Source organism: Colius striatus, chromosome 3 (genome assembly GCF_028858725.1).
Source record: "Colius striatus isolate bColStr4 chromosome 3, bColStr4.1.hap1, whole genome shotgun sequence".
NCBI lineage: Eukaryota > Metazoa > Chordata > Aves > Coliiformes > Coliidae > Colius > Colius striatus.
The window spans coordinates 91290644-91304854 of NC_084761.1; the positions used below are offsets into that span (position 1 = coordinate 91290644).

The 14211-nt window shown below is 41.3% G+C and overlaps 1 protein-coding gene across 1 annotated transcript in view; it reads right to left on the reverse strand.

Moving 5' to 3' along the window:
• Positions 1-14211, reverse strand: part of NSD2 (nuclear receptor binding SET domain protein 2) — a 101385-nt gene that overhangs the window by 86435 nt on the left and 739 nt on the right. The window lies entirely within an intron of this gene.

Here is a 14211-nt window from a genome sequence, read left to right on the forward strand (position 1 = left end):
AATACAGTGAAACAGACAAATGTTCATGCATAGAGGAGACTACCATCTGCTAGAGTTAAAGTATTCATACCAGTCACCAAATGCACTGAATAAAAAGGCTTTTCTTGAAAATAACCCCCTCTGTTTTCTGGATAGGATAAAGATTGATTAGGTACCACTTGAAAAAGGTGGATTTTGTGAAAGAGGAGGATGTTAAGTGCTCTGGAGATGAAGGATTTGCAAGAGAAGGGTGATAAGATAAAGATTTGTCCAAAATAGGACTGGGAAGTGGCTAAGTGGGAACTGTGAGCTGAGTGTGTGGGAGGGAAGGAGGCAAGCATTCATTTCACCCAACACTAAGAACAGAGGAAAGGCACAGGAGGGGGCAGATTTCTATTTCTTAGTCTGCCTAAAATGAAATGATCTGTTGCTTTCAGTTCTGAAGGGTATTAAACCTGTTTTCATTAGGCTTCTAGTGTACATTTATCAATGAGTTTGTTGTGAATAGTTTCTATCTGTCTTCTAATTTCTCTCTTCACCTCACCAAAAAATTCAAGAAGTGCCAACCAGCCTGATTCACTTCCCAATTCAATAAGATTCCACTTGATTTAGATCCAGTTACTTTGCTTTAAAGAGATGAGCTATTATTTTTAAGCATCACACTGTAGGGCTGCTCTAGCTTTCACCTACTACTAGTTAGAGACGGGTCCACTATACCCTCACACCATAGACAGGCCTTCTTCTGGCTCCCATGACAAGCAGCTGTTAGGACAGACCACCACAGAATAGCTTATACTGCTGGTGCAGGAGGAAAACAGAGCTGCCTGGAAAAGCAGCTTTTTGTGTAGCATATCAGGAATCAAGCTCCAGCCCTGTTTTGCCATAAATTAGCTGTTTTACTAAAGATTTCCTGCAACTTATAGTAAACAGATTGGTTCACGCTTTAACTTATTAAGATGCTCTTATCTTTGCTATAAAAATGTATATAATCAAGAGAGATTTCTGACTAATGGAGTGGATTTGTGAAAACATCTGCATGATGTTTTTCCACTTGCTTTCAGCCCTGTTCTTGGATTTGCCGGCTGAGACAATGTTTGGAGTAAAGTCACATGCTCAATCTGCATTTTCTTGCTCAGTCTTCCTGAGCTGTGGCACCACTCTTTTTCATGCAAGGTATTCTACTGATCTATAGATCTAAGCTCCTTCTTTTAAGGGTAATAAATCAAAATTATACAGTGTTTAGGATTTCAGTCAGAGAGATTATGTCAGAATTAGAACATTCCTGAGTGAAGGTCATATAAATCAATCCTTTGGTTATTCCATTTTCAGTTTCATTGTAATGAACAGTACCCTGCTTGCAGTCAGAAAGCTTATGGAGCTAGAATACTGATAAGATGATATTGCATTCAGAGTACATTTTCCACTACTGGATGAAATCTGCAATATGATATATGACATGTATGCAAGGGTCTATGTTGAAAAGCCTTGAAATTGTCACACTATAACATTCTAGGGATGAGGTCGGTTTGCAAAATCATTGAATCATCTTTATTGCAGAAAGAATTTTAATGAACAAAGTAATAACAAAGGTCTTGTAGTGGAAATGTAGAAGGAAAATGTGTAGCTCTTTTAAACCTATCATATTAAACAAGTTAATAGTATATTGTTGTGTATTCTTAACAACGGGGTGTATTTTTTACCTGGGTAGTAATGCCTAACAATTAACATCACTTTTCATACTTAAAATACTCGACAAGTGATGTTGCTCATAATAACATAATGTGGCTAAGTAGCTATTTTAATTGCTTGTGAAATGGTAACACTGAGAAGTAACGAATTTGGGATTGGAATCAGACTGATGGCATTTGGTGTATGCTGCTGATTATTCAGGTTTTTGCCTTAATTCCTTGATCATTCACACGTAAAACCTATAAATACCTCCAAATGAGTATGTCGAACCTGTGCTCTCAGAACAGAATAAAGGAAATAGTACTCTTTGAACACACTCCTACTCACTTTACCCTGGGGAAATAGCTAAAACATTTCTACCTGTATTTATTTATTTACTATACACACCCCCCACTGACATACCAATATACCAAGGCCTGCATATTCCACCCTATTTGCTCCCTTACTTCCCTTTCACTGACTGCTTTTCTCACCAGCTTCCCCCCTGGGTCAGGCATATTTGGTTACCACTCAACCCTGACTTGCAATGTGGCTTACTCCAGTTTCTGTGCACCCCTGCCCTGGGCAGGGACACAGCTGGGGGCTGCAGGGAGGAGGAGCTCTCCAGGGTTCTGCTCGACTTGAGGTGCAAGGATTTGGGGAGAAATACCTCAAATCAGCTCTTTGATCCAGCCAGTTTGAATCTGCTTCCAGAAATATGGACACATCCAATGGCTCTAGAGGGTAAGTAATGCATCAAACTGGTAAAGGCTCTCCATGGCAAGGTTAAAGGTGGAAACAGGAATTCTGTCAACTCCAGTCTACCTGCCTGCATCATGATGTTCTGACTCGTGCACCGAGCTTGGAGTTTGCAGTCCTTCACGTCATGTTTCTGGATGGATGGCAGGCTGATGGAGGTGGGAACAATGGTTGCACTGGAGGAGATGGTTGAGGAGGGGGTGGCAGAGTTTCAGGAGCAACAGTGAAGTTGTGAGCTCAGTAGAAGTGGGCCTGGAGCTGATTCAGTTTCTGAGGGTCCATTCAGGAGTGATCTCATGGTGCTGGGAATCGCAGGGCAGTCCTGAAGCAAGGTGGAACATAGTTTTTAAACAATTGTTAACAGGAATTTTTAAGGAGGTGACAGAAACGCTATCTTTCTGGTTATACTGGAAATGTAACAGCACCTTTTTATTGGTTACTTCAACTGAGACATCTGAAAGAGTCAGCCTCTGATAGATTACTACCTGATAGATTCATCTTGACTCCAGCTATGCAGTCAGGGAAACATTTGCAGAGTTTTTCCACTGCACTAAGCCTCCTGTTCTGGAGTGTAAGAACTGAGAGATGACAAGCTTAAACAAAGCACAAGGACCACAAAGGCCGGTGGTGATAACTATGTGAAAAAAACAGAGGAACCAGAAAGAATGGGGGAGAGATAAAGAGGCGAACAAGAAGTGCACCGGGATATTATGCAGCGCTTCAGGAAACAATCACAGATGTTAAGCAGCTCATTAGGGAGGAACAAATCTCTCCAAACCATAATCCCAGACCTGGCCAGCTACCGTGTGAATGCGAGAGTGGGTACATGAGTGTGGGTTGTGTGTGTCTCTGCCCTGCAGAGGCTTGAAGACAGGTTTGCCACAAGCACAACATGCACATGAGCTGGGACATGGCAATATACAAGTAACCTTGGTGACAGAGGCAAGACAGAAACACACACATTCACAGCTCCCATCTCTGTGCTCATACCACTAGACTACCTTCTATGTTTCTCTATCAGCAGCAACGAAATACAACAGTGGCTGCTGCAGGGAGAGCCGCCCAATGGCAGCAACACTCTATGCTTACCTTGATTCTTACACTTTTTCCCTCAGCTCTCATTTCTGACTATGACCAGCAATTGGATAAAGGGACTCACAGGTCTTTGGTTTAGCCCAGAGCAGCCGTTCCAGGTCCTGTAATGCCAAATGAAGCCCTCGTCCAACTTAAATAAAGAACAGGATGTGGCACTGTTAGTTTCTTTCTTTGCATCATCTTAATAAATTCTAGAACAAATGTGCTCAATTTGGAAGCAAAGGAACATTTTCTTACTGTCATCTATACAAGCTGGTCTTGAAAGCTGATAGTCACTGGATTCTTTTTCTCCTGTACATCAGTGCAAGTCAAAGTCTGGAGACAAATCCCTAAAGTTTTTCTGCAGTACCTTTTCCCTGCCTCCACATCCTGTCATGGTGCTGTCTGCAGTGCTTACCTTCAGCAGGTTTAGGAAATGTCTCAGCTGAAGAAAAACATGTTGCTACTGATACAGGAGAAGGATTGGAATTGATTTCATTTTTGTTACAGTGAAATGAAAGTGGTTATGTTGACATATCACTTTACAAAGAGAGCAAAATCTGCATTTTTTTTTACTCATGTAAGGAAAATAACTGGATGATTCTGATATGCTATACAGCAGAATTATTTTTGTATGATGCTGTTCCACAAAATAATGTAAATATATGGATTGCATAGGTGTTAGTAGGAGCAGAATTTGCTCAGAACAAATAATCCCTGATCTTACTTTGTTTCTTTCTTTGTTTCAGTTAAATTCCAGTTTATATTCATGTCATTCATTCTCCATGTGATACTTAAGTTTGCCATAATAAAGATTCTGTTGAGCTTATAATTAGCGACTTTTGAGGAACACCAGTACCACCATTACCATTCTCAGTGAACTGAGAAAAAGGCCAGTGCCTCAAGGAACCCAGAAAATACCTGGACTGAAACAAAATGTTTTTCCTGTTGATTTAGTTAGATAATTCAAAGTTTTAAACAGAAAGATAACAGACAATGATTACTACGAAACCTGCTATCACTCTAGAAACGTATTACTAGCAAAGTCTGACCTAAAAATTGCTTTCAACCAGATCAGTCGTTTTTCATTTGGACAATATTGGCTTGTTCATCTTGTTTTTTGAAATATGCTTAACCAGACAAAAAAATCAAGAGTAGTCTGAGAAAGGGAACACCTTTGAGATTCATCCCTAATATATTTCCATTAATCTCAAAGGACTAACAGCTCTAGCATCTAGCCTGTATGCCCTGCAAGGGAGAGAAATGCAGTTGCACAAACAAAAGGCATGGTCTGGTTGAATCAATTTCTATAACATCTTGTCTCGACATATTTGAGAGCACTATCTTTCTCAATTAATGTCAGCTCTGCTTTGGGAATACTCTGGTAGTTAACTGTTGCTGTTAGAGAGCTAACTTTAGATGTAACACAGCTGGCTTATGTATTTTGCTGTTAATAATTTTGGTAATGGAACAACAAATGCAAAGTGAACAAACTACTAAGCAGAATGCAGAAGATTTTCCACCTAAATAAATCAACTTTAAGGATAAGAACAGCCAACTATAAATTTCTTTTGACTGACTCCAGATAGAACAAATAAATTACAAACCCCAGGAATGCATTTTAGGTAGGTCTTAACGGTTTCCTTTTTCCCAGACATCTAGATCTCCAGCGTACTTGGGGTTGCACATGTGCCTCTGTGCAAACATCACCAATCTCTAGAATATTTCATTTGATATTCATTCTTGGGCAGCTTCTTTACTTTCATTTCCACTTACATCAACGTCAAACTGAAAACCCTTGAACAGCCCAGCTCCTCACATAGCATAGAATGGAGGAAGAGCAGACATGATGTTGAGAGGGTAAGAAAACACAGAGTGCCTTTGTGAGAAAGATCACAGAGGAAAGAAGAAGAAAGCAAACTGGAGAAAGAAGCTGATGGAAAGCAAGTGCAAGGCAAATTTTTAAGGCATGGGTAATCACCCACTAGAGGGAGATAGACTGTAACGGGTTGCCAGGTAGATTATGGCAGAAGTTGGACTTTGTAAAGTCCAAAGAGGAAACGCTGCGGTAAGAAAGCCAGAGAAGATGTGAGTTAAAAGGAAGTGCTGTGGTAAGAAAGCCAGAGAAGATATGAGTTCCCTAGCCTGGCTGACTTTCATGTTGCAAAGTTCAGAGTAAGTTACCAACCGGACTGAGATCCTTTTGCTTTCTGACCTGGCTTTCATTACGCTTCTGTTCAAAAAAGTAACCAGTTTATTAACCTGTTTGCTCTTCTGTTGGTGACAGCAACACCAGGAGTTGCAAGGATGGCAAAGCCAGCATTGTGCTTGTCTAGGGCTAACTGAACTGCCACAGTCCCCCAGCATGGGGTAAGCCAAGCACGCCTCAGGTCAAGCGTCTCAAGACCCACCAATAGTGACCTTTCGGTCCACCTCAGACACCTCCTCAGTTCCAATTCAGGATGATGCTATGGTTTTCATTAGCTGCCCATGGGTAATCACTTATGGTCTTCTATTCACACCTCTATTTGTGCAGAATGGAGAAGGCTTTTACAATTCAAAGCAGGCTCAGGCATGTCCTCTCCTCAAGGGAAACCAAGAAGGGAAGTAGTAACGGATGCTAGAATTGGAAACTGAGCAAAGGAAAAGTAGCTCTTACCCACTTGTGTTGTTCTTGCTTCTGAAAATCAGTAGTTTAGGGACTTCCTAACTTCTGAACCGGACATTGCATCCAGATGAGCGTGTGTCAGAGACCTCGTTAAGCCCTACTTCCTTCAATTTGTCTATTTTTTTGGAACCTATTTATGTTTTTCAGTTTTAGAAGATCCCGTGGTAACAAGTTCATGTAAAAATCAATTTCCTTTTGTTCCATTTTAAACTCTGCACCCAGATAAACGAATTGGATGGTGGTATGAGCAGTGATAACCAGTTTCTATTCACTTTCCTCCCACCTTCATTATTTTCCAGACCTCTATGTATCCCCTTCCTGTTGCAGTACAGAATACAAGCCCCAGTCTGGCTCCTGTTCCCACTAGGATTTTTGCATGATATGAAGGCTTTTCAGAGTCAAGCTATTAGCAGTGACATCAGTCTTCTCTTAACTCTAACCTTGCCTCTCTGCATAAGAACTGCTGGATAAATAAGCACATTATGCAAACTTGAGAAAGAGGCATAATTATTTCCACACAGGAAGTTTGCAGTTGATAGTTCGGTGTCACAGATAGAAATGACTAGTCTAACATGCTGTGAACCAAGTCAGAGCCAAAGCAATTATCTAATGCCTGTGAACCCTCAGCATCAACTATACACTATGATACCATGTGTAATGCCAGAAAAGTTCACTGACAAACATCAGCCATCGAAAACACTTCTTCCACCCAAACTCCATGTCACTAGTTTCCAAAGTGGCCTGTGGTTAGTTACATCCCACTCTCCTTCATAGCCCTTCAAAAATAGTATGGGGGTGCTGGACTCTGCTGGTTCAACAACTCTGGTTTGAGGATTACTGAAAACATGGCATGGCTCCATTTGTGAGTACCCTGATGTGATCCTTAACACAAACCAGGTAAATGTAAAACAGTGTATTTGCAAAAATCCAAATAGAAGCAACACATTTGCATCGCTTATCCAAAGCAATACACGGGAAATGAAAAGGAATAGGGTATACAGGACACTGGCAGACCTGGAAGAGCAGCTGGCTGCACTCTGTAAGAAAACTAGGCACAGGTGCCGGGATTGAGCCCAGGGCCCTGCCTCCCAGCTGGCACGCTGAAAGAGGCTCCCCGTGCAGGGAGAGTTAGATGTCTGTTCCTTGGGAAGGAGAGGCCTCGGAAAGGGGAGGAGGTTGTTCCCTTGGCACAACAGGAAAGCACTGCTAGCTGAGCCAAAGGGCAATGCAGTCTTTTTGTTGATATCTTTTGGGTGTACTTCCTCTTTCAGCTGTTGGATTAGGGATTAAAAAAGAAAATGATGGGTATGTGTCATATTGGGATGTCACTCCAACTGATGGGCAGCCTGCATGGCTTACTTTTACCCGTTGCTCATAGTAATCTCAATGAGTTCCTCTTGCTCTATCCAGCTGATGAACTAGGTATTTGCAACCCCCAGCTAAGGCTTCAGTTTGTATACAGTTCCCTCCTGAAGCTGCTTTCAGAGGAGAGCGCCTGCTTTGGGGGACTTTACTTCCCTTGGACAGCGATCAAATCCAGTAGTAAAGCTCTTTTATGTCAACTTCGTGTTTTCCTATCTATGCAGAGAACTTGCCAGGCACACGTTATACACTCACATAACCGGGATTAAAGCATGTAATGCATTACTGAGAAAATAACTAATCGCTTTAAGGTAATAGGACGTTTGGGGGTGAATGCCTCCTAAGTCTGTCTCTAGGGGATACTATAATAGTAATAAAGTGAATAGAGGCCTAAGACAGGCAGGAGAGAGGTTGCTGATTACATGGGAAAGCCCAGACAAAGCGTCTTCTGTTTCTGATGCCTGAAATTCAGACGCATAAGAAAAAGGCAGGATACTGGCAAAGCACCACTGGGATGTACTTGGGCTGATGGCTCTTTGTTGTTTTTCTATAGCTTCACATCCCATTTTATCAGGTATTTCCCCTCAAGATTCTCATATACCTACAAATCAGTCCAAAAGAAGTGTTGTCAACAGAGCTGCCACTTCACTTCCCTTGGAGGTTGCCATTCTTTCTGTGACACAAGAACAAAGATTAAAATGTTAATTTTTAGCCCTTTCCAACACTTTTATGATATTATCTGGAAGCACCAGGATCTGATTTTACACTGCGCTCGTTCCTTTACCACTCTGTCTGTGAATGTCACCGATGGCAAAGGGACGTGGCATGCATATGCATGTGTAGGATTGGGGCCCAACAGCTTAGGTCCTGCTGAGGTCAAGGCACAGACATCCAGACAAACAGTGATTTGGAAAATTTACAGTATAGGGGATGGTTGTAGAAAGGGAAAGCGGCGCTGACCATTCCAAAGGAACCAACTCCTTTTTTAAAATCTCTTAATCTGCTTTTCATTATCTCTGTGGGGAGGCCTCTTGAGAAAAGCAGCTCTTTGACTTGAATAAAGGAGGGGCCGTGGGTTTGCAGGCTGGAATGGGGAGGTCATTGTACAGCAGCATGGAAGATGGGAGTGTTAGTCGGGTCAAGGAGAACGGGATAAAAAACGTGTGAGATCTGTGTTACAGGCTCAGTCTGGGTTATATAAGGTAGAAAGTTTAAAGCCGAAAGGTAAACAAGAGAAAGAGATTCAGGGGTTGGAAAGATATATTCTGGTAGGGTCACTCAGGCTGATTGTTAGGGAAAAATATGGGTCAGAATTGATAAGATCATCGGCAAAACCACCACGAAAGAGGTAACAACAGCTGAGGCCCAAGAGGGCTAAATTCTGCACAGGAATGTTAAGAATCAGGCTTCAGCAAATCAACCTATCCATCTTTGATATCTTTCTTATTTGTTCTTTCAACAGAAGTGCTTCGCTCTGCTTCTCTCCTTAGAGGCGGACAAAGCCCAAATATGCCTGTGGGACAATGGGACTACGTAGCACTTTGCCTGCTACCAAAGTCATCCAGCTGTGTGCATGTGCTGCCTGTAATCCTCTCCCCTCTAAAGCAGTGCTTATCACAAGCAGCCTCAGCCTTGCCAAGTTGCTGAAGAAAGTTACCTTATTGTCACTAAAACAGCCCCTGGAAGTAGCCTGGTTTTCTCCTATTCAGAATACAAAGGTAAAAAATCTCCTAAAATGGTGCTTTCTGCTGTGTCTTTAATGGACACAAACTGAAGAGTGTTTCTGGTTTGCAGGGACCTCCTATTTTTCCAGCACTCCTATAATACTGTCTGACTTCACCAGGAGTTTGGGGATATACAAGGAGTGACGGATAAGGTCTACAAAATCCAGGATGAGGTGAGAAGTCTTCCCTGGTCACACGTCTTGCTTCTTGATGGGTTTACACAAGCAGAGGTGCCAGATTTAAGGCTTTTACTGACAGTGACACGACATTTGGTGTTTAATTCTTAGAGACCTAACTCTGAGAGGCAGGTGATGCCATAGGATTGCTGGCTTTCTGTGTTTCTACTTGCATACGGCAACTTTCAAACCTTGCAGACTCAAAAAACCCCACAAGGAGTCAGTAAATAACTCTAAATCCATATTTTTAAAACCCGTCCTTCATAAAATCAAATTGATGCATCTGCAGGCGTAACAGGTTATCCCAGAAACAGTGTTGGTAATTTTGCAGCAAAACCTCAGACCGTCTCGTATCAGCTGGAACAAACAGGTGCATTTTGAACACTAGAGACTTTTTTTCCCCTCCTCCCTATTTCTCAAGGTCTAAATCAGTTCACTTGTTACAGCTATGTTCCTCCCTTTTTGCTATGCAGATACACTGCCTGCTGTCCCTCCCCTGCTTCATCCTGCCTTGGCCAGAACCTTCTAGCGTTTTCCCCATGTCCTCCTCCAGTCCTGTAGCCAGTAGCGACCCAAAACAAGGCTTTTGTGTGATGATACTGCAGCTTTTCCGCTTGTTTGTTTCACATAAGCTCCATCTGCTGGTTAAAACTAGAATCCGGGGGATTTTCACCATGAACTGAAATGCTACTTTTCCTTCCATTTCAAAATTAATGTGTTTGTAGTCTCCCAGCTGTGTTCCCCTTGTCTTCCTGCATGTCAAATTTAATTAATGACAACTACTACATTATTTTGTATTGCTAATTTGGGTCAAGCCTATTGAATCTGCTAAAATACCACTTTTTGACGAGGATTTGAGCAGGTAATTATCCTTGGATCTGGAATGACTGTTTACAGCACATTATTACTGTCAAGGAAATCTCCGAGCAGCTTTTCACTGCATTGTTTGAACAGGCACCCAAGGCAGATTGTTTCTGTGCTGTTGGGAATGCCGCTTGGTTTTGGCACATTACAGACAGGAGTGAACTTGTGACCTGGACGTACATACAGAGCCAGTCTGTAATCCAGCAGCCACTTGAACTTTTACCTTCGAGCTCTAACACTGTTTACAGAGCAACAGGCTCCAGTATCCTGCAAGTCCCCCCTAAAAATCTGTGATGATGAAGGGGAGTATTCTTTAAAGAACTACTAAAAATCTTTTAGTTTTCTCCCTCAAGTGGAAACTTAATGCAACTTGCTACTCAGTAATGTCCTTCCCCTCCCCAATCCTTCAGATTTATGCTGAACAGTGAATAAAGATGAGGTTGATCCCGTATTGTTAAACCTATTCAAGAAGACAACCTGAGGATTGCCATGGCAACAGATTCTACAGACTAAAAGCCTAATCCTGCTTTTAAATACGTTATATGGAACTGTACCACGACGTCGCCTATACAATCACACTGTGTACATAAACATGATATTGCAGCAGAGATATGACAAACCTGTATCCCATCTCATCAAATGCTAATTGTGCTCCTACCCCTTCTGGCATCAAGCATTGCACCTCCTTCCCCTCCACCCACTGAATTGCATCTCCCCAGGCCCTCATTGCCTTTTGCTGCCAGCTCGGCTTGTCACCTGGGTGTGACGGGGACCTGAGGCCATGCTTGTGTAATGAACGTGGTGGTTCTGGCAGGAGTGTCATGGATTTGGCATTGTCACACAGACCCTGTCACAAGCTATAGGGCAACTGACTCTGTGTCTGAACTTGGGAGTTATCCATCCTCCAAAAACAAACAAACAAATCAATGGGATCTGGGAAGTCCTTCCTGGGACATGTCCCGAGGGATGGGGTGACAACTGTGGTGAGGGTGGAAGGGTGCCCCCTCCAACTGTGCAGGTATTTTTGGCTGTCCACAAAGAAATCCTACTCCCCATATGCATCTGCCTACTGCCCATAAGAGCTTGTTAGTTGGTGAAGAGGGAAAGGAGTAAGGGACAACAGCAGTTAAGAATTTAATGTAGCTATTGACTACAGGAAATCTGTGGAGATTTTCTGAAAGACACTAGAGCTAGGTACCTTTCTATTTTGCCTCCTGTTCATATTGACATCTGCACCACAACTTCTAGACAGTTCTCTAAACTTTCTCAATGGCAATTAGAAGCTCATCTGCTCCTTTTTCATGTCTGCAAGTAATGCACTGGCGTTGGCATATTCTATGCTTTTATAGGTCTTAATGCACATACCTCTTTCAGACAGGTAAAACGTTCTTACTTTTTTCGTATCTGTGCTCATAGATAAGTAAATACATGTTTTGATAACCTCACAGCCTATGACAGGCTTCACAATTGTTATTTGGAGTTTGGTTTGTAATTGTTTAGACAGTTCTTACCTTGCTTTTGCTTCTAATCAACATTTTGGGGAAAAAATGTTTAATACTAATCTTAATTTTGTTTAAATATCACATTTCTTTAAATAATTCTCAGCTCCTTATTAAATCCATCTAGAAAGAAGGGATTGTATTTCTTCCTTTTAGACTCTCCTTGCTAGAAAGCACGAGTTTTCAACAAGATGGCTGACAACTGTTCCAAACAACATAGTTGCTTCAAGAACCAGGTCTAAAATGGCCGTAGCAACTTCAGTGTTTTTAAAAATAAAGCCCTAGTAACCACGTGCATCGTGTTTTATACTGGGATGAGTGTTTTCTTTGTGAACCCACAGGCTGTTAGCCTGGATGGAGTGAAAGGTATTTTTCTTCAAAACAAAAACTGACCTGGGTAGAAGGGCCCATGTAATCACCTACAGTCACTGCCTTTCCACGTGGGAGCAATTTGTACAACTACTCGAAAATTATTACTACTTCATCTTTTTTTTTTTTAAGCATTATTTACCAACACTCTGTAAAGGCACAAAATATTTTGAAACCGTATCCATTGAGAAAATTTTCACAGTGTGTATTATCATTTCTTTTTATATAGGGTAGAAAACCATGTAACTTCCAGGTATAAACAAAACTGGAACAAAAGACTGTACAAAAACATAACGGTTTCAGCTCTGAAAAGGCTCATGCATCTACATTGTCTGCCACCCTGAATACTAATGAATTTAATGAAACTATTGAAAGACTGGTTACTTGTCTGCATAAATGTATTGAGACCCTATAATCATCTGTTTGCTGTCTGAAATCTCTGGTCAATAGTTTAATGACTTCAGAGCATATTCTTCGTCTTGTATAGGCTTCATATAATGTTTCTACATAATTAAGCAGCTTTGTTAGAGGAACTGCCATTAGTTGCCCCATTTCATTTGTGTTTGTTATCAGCCAACCAGAAAGAAAAAAAGAATAACAAGAGAAGGCTACGAACCCGGTCTAGTGAGAGAAATGTGTAGACTGGGAAAATGGGATTTTGTTGTTGTGTTTGTTTGTTTTTTAAAGATTGCCACGTTAACATACAGCACTATTGTTAAATTGCACAATTTAAGTAATTTTAACCGTTTAAATGCACTACATATTTAAATGCTTGTAAAGCAAACACAGACGGATACAAACCTTGCCATGCATTTGGGAGCGTAACATTTTAAATGTCACTCTAAGAACAAGTATATCAATAATTGTACCAATTAATTTTTAGTAATCAGTAAATTTAAAGAAAACCCGTGTTTCTGCAGCCAAGTGTCAAAAGATGTGAGAAAATGGTGTATTTTTATTTATGATGCAGTCAATTTAATATTCCATCTTCATATATTCCTTTGAATTAAAAATAGTATAAAGTAGTATAAATTTAATCTAAATTTGCTATACTTAGGAGAAAGGCTGAGGATTTTCTTGAAATACATAAAAGAACTTAAAAATACTACTAATTCCTGTAATTGACAAATCTCAAGCATGAAAGGATGACAGTGTTTTCTGATGACTGCAGACACGTTTGCTTTTTCCTGCTATGAGATACTGTTTCAGTCACGTTTTGGGTCAAACCTGAAGCTTCTGCTACTATTTACATATAAAGTTAAATAGGACCTGTTTTCTTTGGGGCTTAGGTAGGTGTATAGATGAACAAACGCCTGGCATTTTAAACAACCTGTGAAACAGTAAGAGGTCTGAATCCACGGTATCCTTGCCACTTTTGAGCCCTGTCCTTGAGGCAGCCATCTTGTTGACAGGAGGTGTCAGCCATCTTGTTGAAAAACAGTTCCAGCAGCTTTCCCCCTATTTTTTCATAACGTGTAAGGCATTAACGCCTAAACCTCAAACACATAGTTTTTAAACTTTCACTGTTCTTGGATTAAATTATATATATATATTTTTGTAGTTTTATTCTAGTTATTCTTTGCATCCATCTTTACAGGTAAAAACTAAGCAAAATGAATGGTACGATTTAATACTGTATTAGCTCAGTTCTTACTTGACACAAGATCCTGATGCTCATCAGGTGCAGACTAGTATTTGAGGAAAGGCATGCTACCTGTAGCCGAACTATTAACCAGCACCATCAAAGCACATCCGTCGATTGACTAGTTTATGCACTGTTTTATATCAAGGGATCTCAGCTCCACAGAAAAGATTATTTTCCTGTTACATCCCAAGACCCACAAGGCATGCAAGTGCACGCAGTGAGGTAACTGCATTTAGGCTGTACTTAACACTACTATAAACGCAAGGTTTTGGCCTCAAGCGTGAGGTAAGACCATCGCACACACATCTGGTATTGGTGTGTCGTATTCAGGGATAGGGTTCAGTGTCGCTTGGCCGCAGTGGCAGCTTCCTCAGGTACCCGCGGCCTCCCGCCGGCAGCTCTCCCTCAGAGCGCAAGGCCAGCA